The 19,940-nt window shown below is 42.3% G+C and overlaps 1 non-coding gene across 1 annotated transcript; it reads right to left on the minus strand.

Annotated features, from left to right (window-relative positions):
- Positions 1-5,459: 5,459 nt before the first annotated feature.
- Trnat-ugu (transfer RNA threonine (anticodon UGU)) lies at positions 5,460-5,533 on the minus strand. The gene has a single exon. It is a non-coding gene; the product is annotated as a tRNA-Thr (tRNA).
- Positions 5,534-19,940: the final 14,407 nt, after the last annotated feature.

Here is a 19,940-nt window from a genome sequence, read left to right on the forward strand (position 1 = left end):
CCGGGACCTCGCGTACAACGGGCCGGGCTCCTACGTCTTCAGGTGGGCGCTTCGTACCTCCTGTGCGATGGCTGGCTGTAATGAGAGGTCCCCAGGGGAGGGGGGTTGGACGTTTTCAAATCATCCGCACGGTGATGTAGGTCAAGGTAGCAGGTATCAAACCCTGCTGCCACTCACTCCAGTGGGCCCTCGTTTGCGGGTAACCGACGAAAAACGAACTCGAAATTTGACGTGATGCTTTTCACCTTTAAAAGAAGAGACTTTTTAAGAGACTCGTTGTACAGTTTAACGGGTAAGGTATATACCTCATTCTCAAGAGGTTGTGGGTCAAATCTCGTTAGACCTGGTGATATTTTTTATTTTTAAATCTTTATAGTATTAACTTTGACCATAATTTTTACCCAGTTAATAGGATTAAATGTATTTTTATATTTCTATTATTTAGTCACATCATTTTAATCAACATTTAACTTTTACAGTGGCTCCAATTTTTTCTTCCTATCATTCTTTTTCCACTTGGGATCTCTGAGTATTGGAATTTAACTACCTTTATTTATCTATCATAATATTTAAACATCTGAAAGCACCGATATAACATCTAAAAAACAAAAGACGAAATAATCTATTTACATTGACTGTGCAATTGTATCAGAAATGTATTTTTCGGTACAAGGTGTACATTTCTTTGGACATAAAAAACATTTAGAACATTAATTCTTACTCCATTAAGGACAAAGTAACTCAGATGATGATTTAAAGGAAAGAAGGGATTGTAAATAAACCGAAATTCAGGCAGAATGAGAAACGGAAATAATGACTACAATAACATGTACAAAAATATGAGATGATAAAACAGGAGAAATTAAATCGAAATTAATACTTAAAAATAATTAAATTCACATTCGAGGTCGAAAAGGCATGAGAGGAAGAAAAAATGAGAGAAATTTGAAACTGTTAATATTTTGATTAAAACGATGTGACAAAGGAACAGAAATAAAAAATATATTTACCGAAATTGATTGTATTAAAATAATGATTAGCGCCCTTTCGATACAGAACTAAAAATAAAAAATTTCAGTGCATCTGATAAGTTTCGAACCGACTAGCTCTTCCATATGAGGCCTATAACTTAGTCTCAACGAGTCTGTTAGCGATCCTTTTTTTAAAGTTGACGAGTATTACGCAAAATTCCGAATTTTTTTCGTCAATTACTCGGGGCTCCACCAGGGTCTAAATCACTTTGTAGATGATTTCAGACAGTCGCACCCATCGCTGCGGACTTCTCCTCGTTAGTTAGTTAGAACATGTGCCACAGAGCACCTGAACGTTTCTTTTATCGAAATGACGTGGAACGATTTAGTTTATAGGATATGTCTACATGATAAGTGTTAAAATTAATGAATACACTATTATTTTAATCCTACTCATAAACTACACTTAAAACAAGTCTTTTTCTGACTAGAAGTCCTTAAGTGGAAATTTATCAATGGAATGGAAAGATTGTCCATGAGAAAAGATTTAAGTTGCTTTGCTACTTGTCAGGCATATTAAGTTGTCGGTCAAATGGTTAAAAGTTTTTATTGTTGCACATTCAAGTTCTTCCTGAGCCAATGACGGATTTAATAATTGGTAATGTTCATTTTTCCCTCTGGTTTGTAAGTATGGGCACTACTCTGCTTCAAAAACTGTAAAGCGTTATTTGTTACGAATTTCATCAGCGAATATATGTACTGTGATGGTGCAGTTAAAATACCATTGGTGGATGAACATCCCATATTATCCTTATTGCCCTCTTTTATGTAATCAGCACTTGCTTTTTTAGTGACCAGTTACCCCAGAAAATTATTCCATAATACATTATTGAGTGCAAACATGCAAAATGTGTCAGCAGAAGTAGCTAATTAATTGTTTGAGAAGCCCAGTAATATGTTCCTCCCTGGACAAGTTGTCATGAATATGTACACCGTACAATTTGTAGCATATTATCCTCTTTACTGTCTCCTGCTCATGTGCTGCATCACGTGTTGGTATTACTTTATTTATTTCACTGAACTGAATATAATTTTTTTTTCAACATTCACAGAGAGTTCATTTTCTGAGAACCACTTAATAACTCTTTGTAAAACATCATTAACAAGGACTGGCTCTCCCAAGGCTGTCAGTAGTTCTAATGGAATGTTGTCTACTCCCGGAGCCTTGTTTCGACTTAGGTCTTTCAGTGCTCTGTCAAACTCTTCATGCAGTATCATATCTCCCATTTCATCTTGTTCTACATACTCTTCCATTTCCATAATATTGCCCTCAAGAACATCGCCCCTGTATAGACCCTCTATATACTCCTTCCACCTTCTGCTTTCCCTTCTTTGCGTAGAACTGGGTTTCCATCTGAGCTCTTGATATTCAAGCAAGTGTTTCTCTTTTCTCCAAAGGTCTCTTTAATTTTCCTGTAGGCAGTATCTACCTTACCCCTAGTGAGATAAGCCTCTACATCCTTACATTTGTCCTCTTGCCATCCCTGCTTAACCATTTTGCAGTTCCTGTCGATCTCATTTTTGAGACGTTTGTATTGCTTTTTGCCTGCTTCACTTACTGCATTTTTGTATTTTCTCCTTTCATCAATTAAATTCAGTATCTCTTCTGTTACTAGCCCTCGTCTTTTTACCTACTTGATCCTCTGCTGCCTTCACTATTTCATCCCTCAAAGCTACCCATTCTTCTTCTACTGTATTTCTTTCCCCCATTCCTGTCAATTGTTCCCTTATGCTCTCCCTGAAACTCTGTAGAACCTGTGGTTATTTCAGTTTATCCAGGTCCCATCTCCTTAAATTCCCACCTTTTTGCAGTTTTCTACAGTTCATAACCAATAGATTGTGCTCATAGTCCACATCTGCCCCTGGAAATGTCTTACAGTTTAAAACCTGGTTCCTAAATCTCTGTCTTACCATTATATAATCTAGCTGAAACCTTCTAGTATCTCCAGGATTCTTCCATGTATACAACCTTCTTTCATAATTCTTGAACCAAGTGTTAGCTATGATTAAGTTATGCTCTGTGCAAAATTCTACCAGGCGGCTTCCTCTTTCATTTCTCAGCCATAATCCATATTCACCTACTACGTTTCCTTCTCTTCCTTTTCCTACTGTTAAAAATGGTTCAAACGGATCTGAGCACTATGCGACTTAACATCTGTGGTCATCAGTCCCCTAGAAATTAGAACTACTTAAACCTAACTAACCTAAGGATATCACACACATCCATGCCCGAGGCAGGATTCGAACCTGCGACCGTAGCGGTCACGCGGTTCCAGACTGAAGCGCCTAGAACCGCACGGCCACACCGGCCGGCCCTACTGTTGAGTTCCAGTCACCCATGACTATTAAATATTCGTCTCCCTTCACTACCTAAATAATTTCTTTTATCTCATCATACATTTCATCAATTTCTTCATCATCTGCAGAGCTAGTTGGCATATAAACTTGTACTACTGTAGTAGGCGTGGGCTTTGTGTCTATCTTGGCCACAATAATGCGTTCTCTATGCTGTTTGTGATAGCTTTCCCGCACTCCTATTTTTTTATTCATTATTAAACCTACTCCTGCACTACCCCTATTTGATTTTGTATTTATAACCCTGTATTCACCTGACCAAAAGTCTCGTTCCTCCTGCCACTGAACTTCACTAATTCCCACTATATCTAACTTTAACTGTTCATTTCCCTTTTTAAATTTTCTAACGTACTGCCCGATTAAGGGATCTGGGATTCCACGCTCCGATCCGTAGAACGCCAGTTTTCTTTCTCCTGATAACGACGTCCTCTTGAGTAATCCCCACCCGGAGATCCGAATGGGGGACTATTTTACCTCCGGAATATTTTACCCAAGAGTCCGCCATCATCATTTAACCATACAGTAAAGCTGCATGCCCTCGGGAAAAATTACGGCTGTAGTTTCCCCTTGCTTTCAGCCATTCGCAGTACCAGCACAGCCAGGCCGTTTTGGTTAGTGTTACAAGGCCAGATCAGTCAATCATCCAGACTGTTGCCCCTGCAACTACTGAAAAGGCTGCTGCCCCTCTTCAGGAATAACACGTTTGTCTGGCCTCTCAACAGATACCCCTCTGTTGTGGTTGCACGTATGGTACGGCTATCTGTATCGTTGAGGCACGCAAGCCTCCCCATCAACGGCAAGATCCATGGTTCATGGGTGGGGGAGTCTTCAAGTATGCCTCTGATTTTATAGTTGACCCTCTTTGCCTCACGATCCACGTGTATGACGCCATCACAATCCCAGAAGACTGTCACCGTGACTTTTAGGCAGAGGGGTTGTATTGAATTCCTTCTTTTGTAGTGGATGAGGATGATGCCACTCCATGGACTGCCTTTTTGTTTCCGGCGCAAAGTGGTGCACCCAGCTTTCGTCCACCGTAACGATCCGTGACAGAAAGGCCTCTCTGTCGGTCTCGAAACGCTCCAGCAATTCAGGTGAAATGCCCTTTCTTTGAATCTTGTGGCCCGCTGTGAGCAATCGTGGAACTCATCGTGAGCACACCTTTGAATATCCGAGAGTCTCGATCATTGCAGACGCACTTCCAATGCTGTCCGACAACTGTAGACCCAATTGTCGAGTTGTTATGGCACAAATAATGGCATCTGCACGATCCAGCGTGTTTGGAGCAGTGGCTGTGACAGGACGTCTCGAGCGTGGCTAATCATGGACATCTGTTTCTGCTTTTTCTGAGGTTGTAACTTTCTTTAACCATCGCCCAACTGAACTCCTATCAACTGCAACATCGCCATACACTGCACACAAACGTTTATGGGTGTTCACCACGGTTTCCTTTTCTGCACACAAGAATTCAAAAACAGACCTCTGCTTGTAACGTGAGTCGTATGTGGACGTCATTTTGACACTTTACTACGGCTCTGCTACCTGCCAGAACGGTTCGAAAATCACCGGCGCACAGAACAAACATCACATGTGAGGCAACAACAAGGACGCTGGTCTATGTATATTAATAGCTTTTAAAAAAAAATGTGGGGTATTACTTATTGAACGACCCTCGTATATCGCGTGTGAGTTGTTGAAAACTAACCCATGAGTGGTTTTCACTTTTGCCACTATCGCCTGTATTATGATACGCAGGTCTTCGAAGCCCAGGCCCTACTCCCCTCGTGATTACCGTGTTTTCCAGAGAGACGATCTGTCACTTCGTTCTTCGTCCGTGAGACTTGTTTGCCCTCGATAGAAGCACCTGCCATCTAACCACTGGACTATATGACGGTGCACTTCCAGCAACTTAGCATGGATTTTTACAGTGTTGAAGACAGTAACATGTTCTCGAAAGAACAGTTACTGTTGATGACCGTGCAGCTTCTCCCTGGAATAAATGATGACTAACTAACAACCTCAACTGCCGACAGGTGTTGTTGATATACCTCGATGTGGACAGCTGAAAATGTGTGCCCCGACCGGGACTCGAACCCGGGTCCTCCTGCGTACATGGCAGACGCTCTATCCATCTGAGCCACCGAGGACACAGATGAATGGCGCGACTGCAGGGACTTATCCCTTGCACGCTTCCCGTGAGGCTCACATTCCCAACTGTCCACAATTCTACATATGTATTGTACCTTATAGACATTTGCCCACCCACTCATTACTCGCGCACGCTTTGGCGATTCCCTTAAGAGTTTGGGCAACCTGTGCGTATTCGCACAGACGAAGGTCAATGGCTGGGTAGCCTTTTAACTATATATATATATATATATATATGAACACAGTAACTTGTTCTCGAAAGAACAGTTACTGTTGATGACCGTGCAGCTTGTCTCTGGAATAAATGATGACTAACTAGCAACCTCAACTGCCGACAGGTGTTGTTGATATGGCTCAGATGGATAGAGAGTCTGCCATGTAAGCAGGAGATCCCGGGTTCGAGTCCCGGTCGGGGCACACATTTTCAGCTGTCCACATCGAGGTATATCAACAACACCTGTCGGCAGCTGAGGTTGTTAGTTAGTCATCATTTTACAGTGTTGTTCCGTTTAAAATGCGCAATACGAATTACCACAGAGCATTCTATTTCATCAATGGCGTTGTAACGGTTCTTTAAAAATATTTAAGTCTGTTAATGAATATACTATGCGACATATTTGTCCTACGGAAAGTTACTGTGTAATGTGTTGATGACCAACTAGTATGCTTCATCAGTCTTACTGTAATCCAAATAAAATTAAAACAATTTGCAAAACCAGTATGCAATGCCTATAATGAAATCACTCCCTCTGAAATTTACTCAGTCTCGTGAGCATTGATTTCTATGGTCCTGTGCATTAAACTGATAAAATCCCCTATGCAAATAAACAATGAAATACAATTTTCTTAGCTCTTGAGTCGCATCGGATGTAATGTTGAGTAGTAGGACACTTGTGTGTCACCCCATGCTCCATTGTTGCCAGATGTATCCAAGATGGTAGTGATGACGCCAGCCAAGATGGCATCATGTAGACTTGGCAACAGCGCATGACAGTCATCCAAGATGGCGGATTTTGACAGGGGGGTTTGAATTTTGGTGGAAAGATATGTCAACTGGGCTACCTCCACTAACCTAACACTCCAGAAAAAAATTGACAGGAAATTCAAATTCCAGCAGGATAATACGTCACACCACGAAAATGGCGGGAAAATAGACCAATTGGGATACGTCCACTAATCTAAACTCCCACCCCCTAGAAACGTTCAAATTCCAACAGGATAATGCACCAAACCGCTCTTGTCTCTACTAAGCAAAGGAAATCTCAGGAAAATAGCTTACTTGGCCTACCTCCACTAATCTAAGTCACCCGACCGCCACCTCTTCCTACGAACTGGCAACAACTTTAAATTTTTCCAGTAAACAAAATTCAATTCCCATATGTCTTCTAAGCTAACAAAAGTAGCGCGAACGAAAAGACACTTTACTAACCTCAGTCACCAGACTGCTACCACCTCCTAAGGATTCGTGGGAAAAGGACTTGGTCATAGGACTTTATTTAAACAATTTCATACAGGTGTGTTCATCACAAGGTCAGGACTCCAACTGACTTAGTACATGTCATTGCCACCAGAGGGCAAAGATGGCGACACCCAGTGTATTCACCATGAGGTCTTGACTCCAACTGACTTAGTACATATCGTCGCCACCAGAGAGCGCCACCGTGACATCGTCCAAGATAGCGACCGTGACGTCAATCAAGATGGCTCCACCCAATGTATCCACCATGTGGTTTAAGATTGTACACTTGGCCTACCTCCACTAACCTAACCCCCCCCCCCCCTCCCCAAGAAAAATGGCGGGAAGTTCAATTTCCAGTACAACAATGGCGGGAAAACCGGATATGCCTTTATTATTATTTAAACAATATCATGCAGGTGTGATCGCCACGAGGTCCAAAGTCCAACTGGCTTAATACACATAGCCACCAGTAGAGTACTTCATTCAAGATGTCGGATTTTGGCGCAAAGTTTGAATTTTGGCGGGAAGATAGGCCAAATGAGCTACATCCACAAACCTAAACCTCCATAAAAAAAAATTGGTCTAAAATTCGAATTCCAACACGATAATCGGTCACACCTACGAAAAAATGGTCTGAAATAGGCCAATGGGGTCACATCCACTAACCTAAGTCCACTTCATCCTACGAATTCTTGCCGAGTTTGAATTTTGGCGGTCAGTTATGTTTTCGCTGCTAAGCTGTTAAAATCAAGTCAAATAAAGTACACTTGTACTAACCTAAATCACCTCCAGTCGATTGGCAGGAATAGGACTGAAGTCTCTATTTCAAGCGGTATGGTCATCACCTATACTCCAACAGACTTAGTACACATCTTCGAGATGGCAACACCCAGTGCGCTCGCCACTAGGTCCAGACTCCAGCAGACTTAATTCAAATAGTCGCCGGCAGAGGAGGCTACCGCTGGCGCCACTAGTCAGCAGTAGCTCGTGCGCACGCTACTGGTCCAGCGATCGCTTGTCACAGCCCTTGGTCGGATGGCGCCAAAGTTGTTTTGCTGGACAGTGGAATCTGCCCTGACATCACACAACCGCCGGTCCACCACGTGGCTTGCTCGACAAAGAACGCTCTCCCTAAGTTAACTGATCACGCAAGTCTCATTATTCAACCCACATGGCCCGATTACCTAATCCAAGATCATCACGAAAACACACACGCGTATGCCTGAGCCATCGCTCGCGCCAAGCTACCTACCTCCACAAGTGAATCTAACAGAAAGTTCCCAACTCAAATCCCTATCTAGAAAAAAATAACTCATATAGGTAAGAAAACTTGTTCACTATACTTTCAACTATCTGTTTGAACTACTTTTCAATGTCCAGACAGCCACCTCTTCCCAGGAACTGGCTCTGAGTTTGAATTCTGACGGTAAAGGAAGGTCACTTGCGTTTTCGCTACCAACTTGAGAAAACTGGAGCAAAGAAAGCACAGTTGTACTGACCTCAGCCACCTGACCGCAACCTTTTCCTAGGAACTGGTGCCAAGTTTGAATTCAGGCAGTAAAGAAAGGTCAGTTACACCTCCGCCACCAACCTAAGGAAATTGTTGCAAACGAAGTTGACTATCACCAAGCCTCCAGGACGCAACCACTTCCTAGGGGTTTTTGGTAAAAGGACTCAGCCTGCACTAGGCCCTTGGATGGAGGAATGAATGTACTTTATTTAGGGATGAAGTATATGTATCACAGAACACACACACCGACATGTCCCACAGCATAAAGACCTGCAAACCACTCCTACATAACTCATTTATAATGCTCTACACACACACACTTGCTAATTGTAAACCGATAAAAATAACACATCGCACAGCCTACAGACATGCGAACCGCTCGTAAATAATGCAAAACATTTACGTTCAAATAGCCAAACAACTCCTAATTTTCCGAAATAATTTCAGTGCAGACCTGCAAACTGCTCCTAAATAATACAGCACAATGATGTGTAGAGGTACTAAGTACTCGTAAACTATTCAAATGGCGCATATAAAGGCCTACAGACCCGCTCCCAAAATAATGCAATCAATACGCGCGGCCCTCCCCCCGTCCATTGTGTACACAGGAGGTAGCGATAAGTGACATATACCTCAGATGTCAAACTGCACACAGCCCCTGCTCGGCTTCCGCAAGCATGAGGTGGCGACACCTCCCATTCATACGTAACACCTGAGAAATTCCTATCCAGATACGTATTCACCTACACCCATGTGCTGATGTGATCGAGTGGGAGCACAACCGCGAGCTGCAGCTGAATGCAGGCCAAAGTTGTATGTGGGCGCCGTTAATGACCGGGCGTTTATTTACGCAGCGCGCACTGCAATCAGAGCCGTGCGGGTTCGGCAGTCCTTGCTACCCTCACTCTAACTGCGGTCCGGCGAAGACGCTTCAGAATTCCATTCCACAATAGCAGAAGCTGCTTTCCCCCCTTAGCGATTCTAACGGACCATAAGTGACGAATGATTGATGCTTTACCACGCACGCCACAACGCCTGCGAAGTGAGGCAGCCACAGCTCGGGCCCCACACGCTCTGTCACACCCGTCAGCTGCCGCCACCGAACACCGGTGAAAGTTACATTCCAAGCAGCACTCACACCAGTCTCATATTCGAGGCATCTCCATGTGCTCCTTGTCTCTGCTGTTGAAGGCAGAACAGCACAGATCATGTTAACACATGCGCTCAACCGCACGTACCAGCCCCCCCCCCCCCCCCCCCAGCATGACCGACGCAACACCGCCAAGTGCACGTGCACAATTACAAACTCATCTAACAACCTTCCCAATCTCATTCTTACGTCACATCTCTTTGTAAAAAAAAAAAAAAAAAAATAACAGCCAAGTCGACCTCTCGGGAATTGTATAATGTCCCAAAATAGTTAACGCCTGCTTTCTTCATGCCTCAGCTTGTATGCACGGAAATTCTTACCCTAACAGAACCTGTTTACCAAAATATCACCCAATCCAGTCTTCCTCCCGGACATAACATGATAGCCTTCCTGCTCTAAAGATACATAAATGTTCTCACTGCTCCTATATCCTTACCGAATTTACACGCCGAATTACTTATGCCACAGGTATTGAAGCACCATCCAGCTTTTCTTTCTCCAATTTCCAGCGGTTATTATCTGACACCGATCATTGTACACGTAATGTCTCCTATTGACGACTGTGCTTCATTATCTATAGCGCTTATAATTTTACACCTAAAAACTCTCTCTCATACCCTAGTCTTTGTCGATGTGCTCAATCTATACATCCCTCATCCTCTCTAGTCAGGCCATAACATAAACAATATTAACTTTACGATGCAATATATAGACATTGTAAACAATGTAAGCCAGACTAAAAACTTTGCAATACAATATATACACATTTTACAGAAACAGTGCACTTATTTTTTATACCTGCATAGCACCCAAAAAATTATATATTTCCTGAATAAGTGTTTGCCTACCATACGAAATGATACTGACCCAAAATCAACTATTCGTGTGCATGTGTCTTACGTTCTTCTTGCGAGTCTTAGCACCATGTCATAGACGTAATCGATCGGATGTTAAAGCAAAAAATTCAATCCCAACAGCTAATGCGTGTTACTATCACAAGCGGTCTTCGTTCTACAGATGCACACAAGTACCCATGTTATATGCTATACCCGCTTTACAAATCGAGGTACGACATTACCTCTGAATGAGGTGGTGTTTTCTGTGCAAATAGTGTGACAGAGATCGTACGAATACATATCAGCCAACGATTCAACCTCGTCATAAAATCAATGAACTTTGTAAGTGATTCCGTTAAGGAACGTGGTATGTAAGAGGGAGGTATTTTCACTCCCTCAAACGTATAATTCTATACAATTTCCATCGCATTCTGTCTCTAGACCACATCAGACGTACCATGATATATCCAATGAGTTATAGGCGATGACTGATTGACAAGGAGCACAAACAGTAGTAGTAGTAGGTGATGTGTCGATTGAGGTCCTAAGGGGGAAAAATGTACACTATCTACTCACATCTCTAGTCTTACTCTATATGTTAGAAATTATATTCATCATTTGGAATGAGGTCTCTCCATTCAAGCACATACTTGCATAGCCTCACACCCACATGTCAATCATATTTCATGCATTCTCATATCCCTAAATGAGTCACCTTTCTCGAACCTATCTGCTACAGTAAAAATCCAACATAGTCTTAGTCAGTCCCTACACATCTAGCAACTGCCCCCATTTATACAGCTTTAAGCATGTGATCATGCCATTTTAAGTGTGAACTGATCAGAAGTCGGACAAAGCCATATCCACCACCTTCGGCAGTCTGTCTAGAAACAGAGCGAACAGAGTTACTGCGACAGGACCCTGTTTTGACCATTCGGGGGAAATGCGCGCATTGTGGTGCGTTCCCAAACTACATACAAGTACTACAGATCCACGTCCATTCAAATCTAAAAGCCCGACATTCTATCATCGTTATTCTCTACACCCCCCACCCCCCCCAGCAGACAAAAATTAACAACTATAGAAGCTTAAAGAACTTCATCCGATATAGAACTCGCATTGACGCCATTACTCGCGCGACGGCGCAAAGCTACGTTGCGGTCCAGCGCGGAGAGAGAGAGACAGAGAGAGGGAGAGAGAGATTTCGCAGTGCTTCCCAGAATAGCACAGCGCGCAGCTCTCCAGGCATTCCTAACAGCATACTTTGCCCCTCACTGAATTTACCCCTCAAACAACTGCTGCTACTGCTCCCTGTGCCGAACAAATCTATTAAATACACACTTATTGATACACTACAGAGGGTAGTTTAAAGTTTCATCACCTCTACTCAAGGAGAATGATCGTATCCCAGGTACTATACTGTAAATCGCAAGAAACGCCCACTGTGGCCCTGTTTAGTTGTTTGAAACACTGTTTTCAAGCGCTGTATTCTGCTGGTGGCTATGTGTACTAAGCCAGTTGGACTTCGAACCTCGTGGCGAACACACCTGCGTGATATTGTTTAAATAATAATAAAGACAAGTCCAGTTTTCCCGTCATTATCGTGCTGGAATTTGAACTTCCCGCCATTTTTCTTGGAGGGGGGGGGGGGGGGTTAGGATAGTGGAGGTAGGCCAAGTGTACAATCTTAAACCACATGGTGGATACACTGGGTGCAGCCATCTTGATTGAAGTCACGGTCGCCATCTTGGACGACGTCATGGTGGCGCTCTCTGGTGGCGACGATATGTACTAAGTCAATTGGAGTCAAGACCTCATTGTGAATACACTGGGTGTCGCCATCTTGGATTACGTCACAGATGAGAGTGCTCTCTGGTGGCAACGATATGTACTAAATCAGTTGGAGTCCTGATGAACACACCTGCACGAAATTGTTTAAATAAAGTCCTATGTCCAAGTCCTTTTCCCACGAATCCTTAGGAGGTGGTAGCAGTCTGGTGACCTAGGTTAGTAAACTGTCTTTTCTTTCGCGCCATTTTTGTTAGCTTAGTAGACACATGGGAATTGAATTTTGTTTACTGGAAAAATTAAAAGTTGGTGCCAGTTCATAGGAAGAGGTGGTGGTCGGGTGACTTAGGTTAGTGGAGGTAGGCCAAGTAAGCTATTTTCCTCAGATTTTCTTTGCTTAGTAGAGATAAGAGCGGTTTAGTGCATTATCCTGTTGGAATTTGAACTTGCCGCCATTTTCTAGGGGGTGGGGGTTTAGATTAGTGGACGTAGCCCAATTGGTCTATTTTCCCGCCATTTTCGTGGTGTGACGCATTATCCTGCTGGAATTTGAATTTCATGCCAATTTTTTTCTGGAGTTTTAGGTTAGCGGAGGTAGCCCAGCTGACCTATCTTTCCACCAAAATTCAAACTCCCCGTCAAAATCCGCCATCTTGGATGACGTCATGTGCTGTTGCCACGTCTACACAATGCCATCTTGGCTGGCATCATCGCCACCATCTTTGATGCATTTGGCAACAATGGAGAGTGGGGTGACTCACAGGTTGTCCTACTACTATCTTGGTATTTTGTCTCTCCACAGTACGCATACAAAATATTGAATCTTGGCTCAGCGAAGTGTGGTTGATAGGAAAATGCCGAGCCATATCATTCATTGTTCTGATGGTGTGGTGTGAGCCTAATGACCATTATTCAGACTGTCACTTCTGTCTTACAAATATTTCGGGACATTCAAGCAAAACTAGACATAAAATGAAGTATTCAAATGTATCTTCAGTGCATTTGCCTGTGTCCCATGATGAGGGGTTGCCTGTTCCTGTCTATAACTTGAAAGCCACCGAACCAGACACCATCTCAAGTGAATCAGAACGTATTGAAGATATAGAAGAGTACGATTTGGTTCGCGACCTGAAACTTTCGAAACAGCAAGCTGAACTCTTGGGGTCGAGACTGCAACAGCGGAACCTTCTAGCTCCAGGGACAATAATTTCCTGTTTCAGATCAAGAGGTGCTTCCCTCACTTAATATTTCGATCAGCAGAATTCAATGTGTATATGTAGAGATGTCAATGGTCTGATGATTCAGCTAGGTGTACTACATAATCCAGAGGAGTGGCGACTATTTACTGACTGCAGTAAAACCAGGTTGATAGTAGTACTCCTGCATAATGGCAATGCATTTCCATCTACATATACATCTACATTTATACTCCGCAAGCCACCCAACGGTGTGTGGCGGAGGGCACTTTACGTGCCACTGTCATTACCTCCCTTTCCTGTTCTAGTCGCGTATGGTTCGCGGGAAGAACGACTATCTGAAAGCCTCCGTGCGCGCTCTAATCTCTCTAATTTTACATTCGTGATCTCCTCGGGAGGTATAAGTAGGGGGAAGCAATATATTCGATACCTCATCCAGAAACGCACCCTCTCGAAACCTGGCGAGCAAGCTACACCGCGATGCAGAGCGCCTCTCTTGCAGAGTCTGCCACTTGAGTTTATTAGACATCTCCGTAACGCTATCACGGTTACCAAATAACCCTGTGACGAAACGCGCCACTCTTCTTTGGATCTTCTCTATCTCCTCCGTCAACCCGACCTGGTACGGATCCCACACTGATGAGCAATACTCAAGTATAGGTCGAACGAGTGTTTTGTAAGCCACCTCCTTTGTTGATGGACTACATTTTCTAAGCACTCTCCCAATGAATCTCAACCTGGTACCCGCCTTACCAACAATTAATTTTATATGATCATTCCACTTCAAATCGTTCCGCGCGCATACTCCCAGATATTTTACAGAAGTAACTGCTACCAGTGTTTGTTCCGCTATCATATAATCATACAATAAAGGATCCTTCTTTCTATGTATTCGCAATACATTACATTTGTCTATGTTAAGGGTCAATTGCCACTCCCTGCACCAAGTGCCTATCCGCTGCAGATCTTCCTGCATTTCGCTACAATTTTGTAATGCTGCAACTTCTCTGTATACCACAGCATCATCCGCGAAAAGCCGCATGGAACTTCCGACACTATCTACTAAGTCATTTATATATATTGTGAAAAGCAATGGTCCCATAACACTCCCCTGTGGCACGCCAGAGGTTACTTTAACGTCTGTAGACGTCTCTCCATAGATAACAACATGCTGTGTTCTGTTTGCTAAAAACTCTTCAATCCAGCCACACAGCTGGTCTGATGTTCCGTAGGCTCTTACTTTGTTTATCAGGCGACAGTGCGGAACTGTATCGAACGCCTTCCGGAAGTCAAGAAAAATAGCATCTACCTGGGAGCCTGTATCTAATATTTTCTGGGTCTCATGAACAAATAAAGCGAGTTGGGTCTCACACGATCGCTGTTTCCGGAATCCATGTTGATTCCTACAGAGTAGATTCTGGGTTTCCAAAAACGACATGATACTCGAGCAAAAAACATGTTCTAAAATTCTACAACAGATCGACGTCAGGGATATAGGTCTATAGTTCTGCGCATCTGCTCGACGACCCTGCTTGGGGTCGGTACCTTTGGCTTATGCAGTAGACATGAAAGAAACTTATCAAACCATGGCTTTGGTGCCAGAGGCAATCAAATATAAGGATCATGAATGGCAGCTCTGATGTGATTTAAAAGTTGTTGCACTCTTTAAAGGCTTACAGGTGGGATTCACGAAATACTGCTGCTTTTTGTGTCTTTGGGACAGCTGCGACACCAAGAACCACTATACAGTCAAGGAATGCCCTATAAGGAAGTCATACGTGCCTGGAAATGTAAATGTGAACAATACCCCATTGGTTGAGCCCGATAAAATCATTTTGCCTTCCCTTCATATCAAGTTGGGCCTTATCAAGAACTCTGTAAAAGCTCTGGCTAAGGAAGGTGAGGCCTTCAGTCACTTAAAAGAAAAGTTTCCCAAATTAAGTGAGGCAAAGCTGAAAGAGGGTATATTTGTTGGACCACAAATAAGAAAATTGCTGAAAGATCCAACCTTTGATACCAAACTCACAGATATCCAATTAACTGCTTCGTTTTCTTGTAAAGCAATTGTGAAGGGCTTTGTGGGTAACAGAAAAGACAAAAACATTGTTACCATTGTGCATGATCAGTTGGACAATTGTAAGAACATAGGGTGTAGAATGTCGCTTAAAATTCACTTTTTACATTCTCACCTTGATTTCTTCCCGGAAAATTTGGGAGCCGTAGGCGATGAGCATGGTGAACGCTTTCACCAAGACATTCTTGCCATGGACCACCGTTACCAAGACCATTGGAACCCTTCGATGGTGGGTGACTACTGCTGGAGTCTTGTTAGGGAGAGTGATGAAACGGCAAACAAAAGAGCTGCGTCGTCCCATTTTTCAAAAACCAAAGACGATTAAAGGTCAAAATATCTTCTGAACTAATTTGGACCTTTTATTGGCATCATGACCGTATATACATACAAAATAGTATTGATTTCAAATGTTCTGAATGTGTATTTTTGTTTGACTTAATTATGTCATTTTTCGCTATTACCATTTTTTATTCTGCTGTGTATCTAGGAAATGTGACGTCATAGAGAAAAATTGATTTTACCAGTGTATTCAGCACCCCAAAATTAGGTAAATCCACCAATTTACAAACCAGATGCAGGAAAAAAGTTTAAATTTGTTAACTAGTGGAATTAGCGATCATGGAAACGGCAGATAGGTGGCGCCAAGTTGGAATGTGGATCGACTGGGGAGTGTGCGGAGACAGAGCGCGGATTTGCGATAAACGCTGTGTACGGTTGTCGCACTGGTTAAGGCAGAGCTATCCCAGGTTTAACTCCTAGTCCAGCACACGTTTTCACTCATCGCCGCTGATTCTGCACAAAGTCCTTCTGCAGCTGACATTAGTTCCTTCCCTTTCATTTCCTTTCTCCCCCGTTCCTCATCAATTTACATAATATTCATGACACCATCGCCACACGCATCACCCAAATGGCGATGAATTTTTGTGGGTCGCACGCCATGCAAAATGGAGAATACTGATTACTCGCTGTTCTTCCAGTGAAAACATTCCCACGTCTAGTTTCAAAATCACTCCGTATTCTCGCTGCAGCCTCCAGAGAAGGATGACTGCATGCGGTCCAAATCAAGGATCAAAGCATCCAAAGAAGTTAGCATGTACCACACGATTGGCAATAAATAAATAAATAAAATGAAATCCGTAAAATTATGTTTTTGTAAAGTTGTTGTAAACTGAGTAATTTCAATATGAAACTCACGCAACACAATGCTACTCTTTAACTGGTCCATCTGTTTCTGTTATTGTTAATGTTAAGTACATTCGATACCATTCGTAATGACATCGATTTTAATGTCATTTGGCTATTACGGCGAAATCTAACGATCCTGTCTGAATCATATGCAAACGGTATATTTTAAAAAAAATCGTTATTAAGACATCGCTTATTGCGACTAATCATATAAAACGAAGTATTATTACATATCTGCTATAACGTCTAATGTTAATTTTTCTTTGTTACGCATTTGGGGGTTATCAACAGCAATATAACACTTATTTTCGAACCCTTGTTTTGTGCAGATTGTAGGTCTCAAACCAGTATGTGACTTTGTGTTTCTGTGTTCTTTATTTCTTATTTATTTATTTCAAACATGTTCAGTTATAATATTTGTAACACTACATGTATGTATTGAGTGTGTTCAACGGTCAATGCAACTATAGCTATAAGAATGTCGCAAAAAAGATGAAAGTAATTTTGAAGAAAAGTCACACATAATGTGATTAGAAATGTGAACACAGCAATCCTTCGCACACTCAATGATTTCAGCAGTTTGGGAGGACAGAGAAAAAATGTGTACACACATCTTAAATGCAAAAAGCAAACAAAGATAACAGATTACATTGGCCGTATACTGTAGTATGCGTTATGGCATTCCTTTTTCAAGTTAAAGCAGCAGTTTAAAAACCTAAACAACATTTTCCTTGCTATGATTGTAGAAAACTAGAAAATTAATTTCCAGTATGAGTTATAAGTACAGGAGTGCAATAATAGTTCATTCCCTACTGGTGTTTTGCGGTTATGTTTGTAGGATATTTTCAATGTGTTAGGTACAGTACATTACATTTGTGCAACATTTCAAAGAGAAATATAGGAAAAAGTGGCCCTTGTGTAATTTGTGTATACAGCACTGTCTTTTCATTTTGGTACTGTTGATTAATTTCTTTTAATACAATAACCGGCATGAAGTTGTGTCATTCATGACTATTATCGCATATGGCACTTACTATAACTTTCAAACATGCTCAACATTTAGTCTCATTAATTATACAAGACTGTGTTTGACATTACTCAACAGTTTACTTTGTTTGCAACTTTTTTTACACTTACTAAACGTTTTTAGATTTTGCTGACATGTTATTGCAGTATGCACTGCATAAACTTAAGAAAAATTCCTCTTCAATCCATCTCCACAAATACTGTATTGTAAATACTGTAGGTGCATTTATTTCTGCTGTTTTGAAGTTTTAACTCTACAGCAGCTTACAATTTACAGATAAGAAATTTTTATCAAAAAATAATGAAAAACTCGGTTTGTGCAGTCATCGGTTGTAACGACCGCAAACGATTGGTCCTTTCGACGTCGTTATAACTGGTTTGTACTGTATAAAATGTACGGCCCAAAGATACTCATCTTCTTCAGTGTGACCCAGGTAAGCTAAAACGTTGGACACTCTTGCCGTAGACTCTTAGAGTGTTGTGTGCCGTACGGTGCTGCCATCTGCATAATGCATACACGAAGATCACCCACCTGTTTTAAGCCATACTGCATGTTTCCGTCTGCATCCGGTCCTGAGAGAGAAAATCATATACCTTAGAATCTGAATGCATGTCGTAGTAATAGAGCGCAAGAGTGTGTCCCACTGTATGTAATTTTTGCAGGGACTGCTCGATGCTGCACTGCTGGTGGCAAGATGGCCGCCCCAGACCCCTTCCGATACCCACCATCACAGATCCATACGGTCGGCGCTGGCTGGCTCTCCCGCAGGTACGTGGCATGCACGTGTCTCACAGTCTTGGCATACAAAACATCGGAAGGGTATATTGCAGGTTAAGGAAAGGTGCACAGTTTTGTAAGAGATCGCTCTCACCGAACTTACAAAGATTTTATGTAAAGCTGTAACGAACTCATTTCTTAACCAACACTTTGAAAATCATTCTATTGAATATTCAAATAACATATGGGAATGCAGTTATGTAACGTCCTTGGCAACTACCAATACTTCTACAGGTGAATACCCCGTCATTTTCAAGACACGTATGAAATGTCAGATCGTCCTGCATGACAAATTAACCACATGGTGGCTAGTGCTACGCAAACCTTGAACCAAAAGACTGCTTATGCAGGAAGACAACTAGTACCACAACACAACCAAAGATAACCAACGTCGGATGTTATCAATGGTGAAATATTAATTGACAACTGCTGTGCATCTCAGTTCAGTCCATCTGAATGTTTGCATCACTATGGAGGTGCCAGTCAAGAGGAAGCTTGGTGGTATTTTGGGACATGTCATTTATAGAAATCCAGTATACACTAATTTGTATCTTCAAGCTGATAATATCACCGTTCAGCTCATGTGACGGGATGCTACATGGTTCATAGTGTCTCCGCCATCTCAGATCCTGGAAGTTTGTCTGCTGAGTCAGCCCACCTTGAAGTCTGCCGTTCGCCAGAATGGATATAGTGAGAGAAAGATCAGACGAGCAGTTGCGCTAGCGACAAACCATGGATGGGATGAGTGACGAAAATAATGATGTATCGCTGAGGTGTACAACTTTTTTGCCTTACGCCGGTAGTATTTCCAGCAGGATTAGTCGTATTTTACGGAACCACGGTGTGAAATGCGTTTTCCATTTCCATCTAAGATTAAAGTTATTCCAGGGTCTGTAGAGGACAATCTTCGTTTGCATAAGGCGGGTTTTGACCATACCCCGTGCAGTTGTAGCTTTTCATACATTCATACCTCATGGAGTCTAACATTCAAAAATTGATCAGACCGTCATGGCCGTGAAGAACTGATGTATAGAGCATACACTTTTACCAACCGATCAAATCTGCGATTGAAGAATATTGCCTTGGTACCGATCATCCGATGGTAAATAACAATATAGAGATTCGGGCATGCACGCACACCTACTGGGATGCTGTTATTAAGGAAGACGTTGACAGCAGAGTGACGTGTGACCTTGTAAATAGAGACTTATCTGTTTTTCTTAAATTCTGCCCAGAATTCTGCTCTCACCCTGACCAAACACCAGAACCAATAAGGGAATCACAGAGTGGGTCTATTGAAAAAAGGTAAAATGGAAACATTGGGTAAGTTAAAATTTCAGTAGTAGCTGCCGCTTGGAAACATGACAAATAAGAAACGACAATTACCCTCTTCTTCTTAAATGT

Source organism: Schistocerca serialis, chromosome 2, assembly GCF_023864345.2.
Source record: "Schistocerca serialis cubense isolate TAMUIC-IGC-003099 chromosome 2, iqSchSeri2.2, whole genome shotgun sequence".
Taxonomy (NCBI): domain Eukaryota; kingdom Metazoa; phylum Arthropoda; class Insecta; order Orthoptera; family Acrididae; genus Schistocerca; species Schistocerca serialis.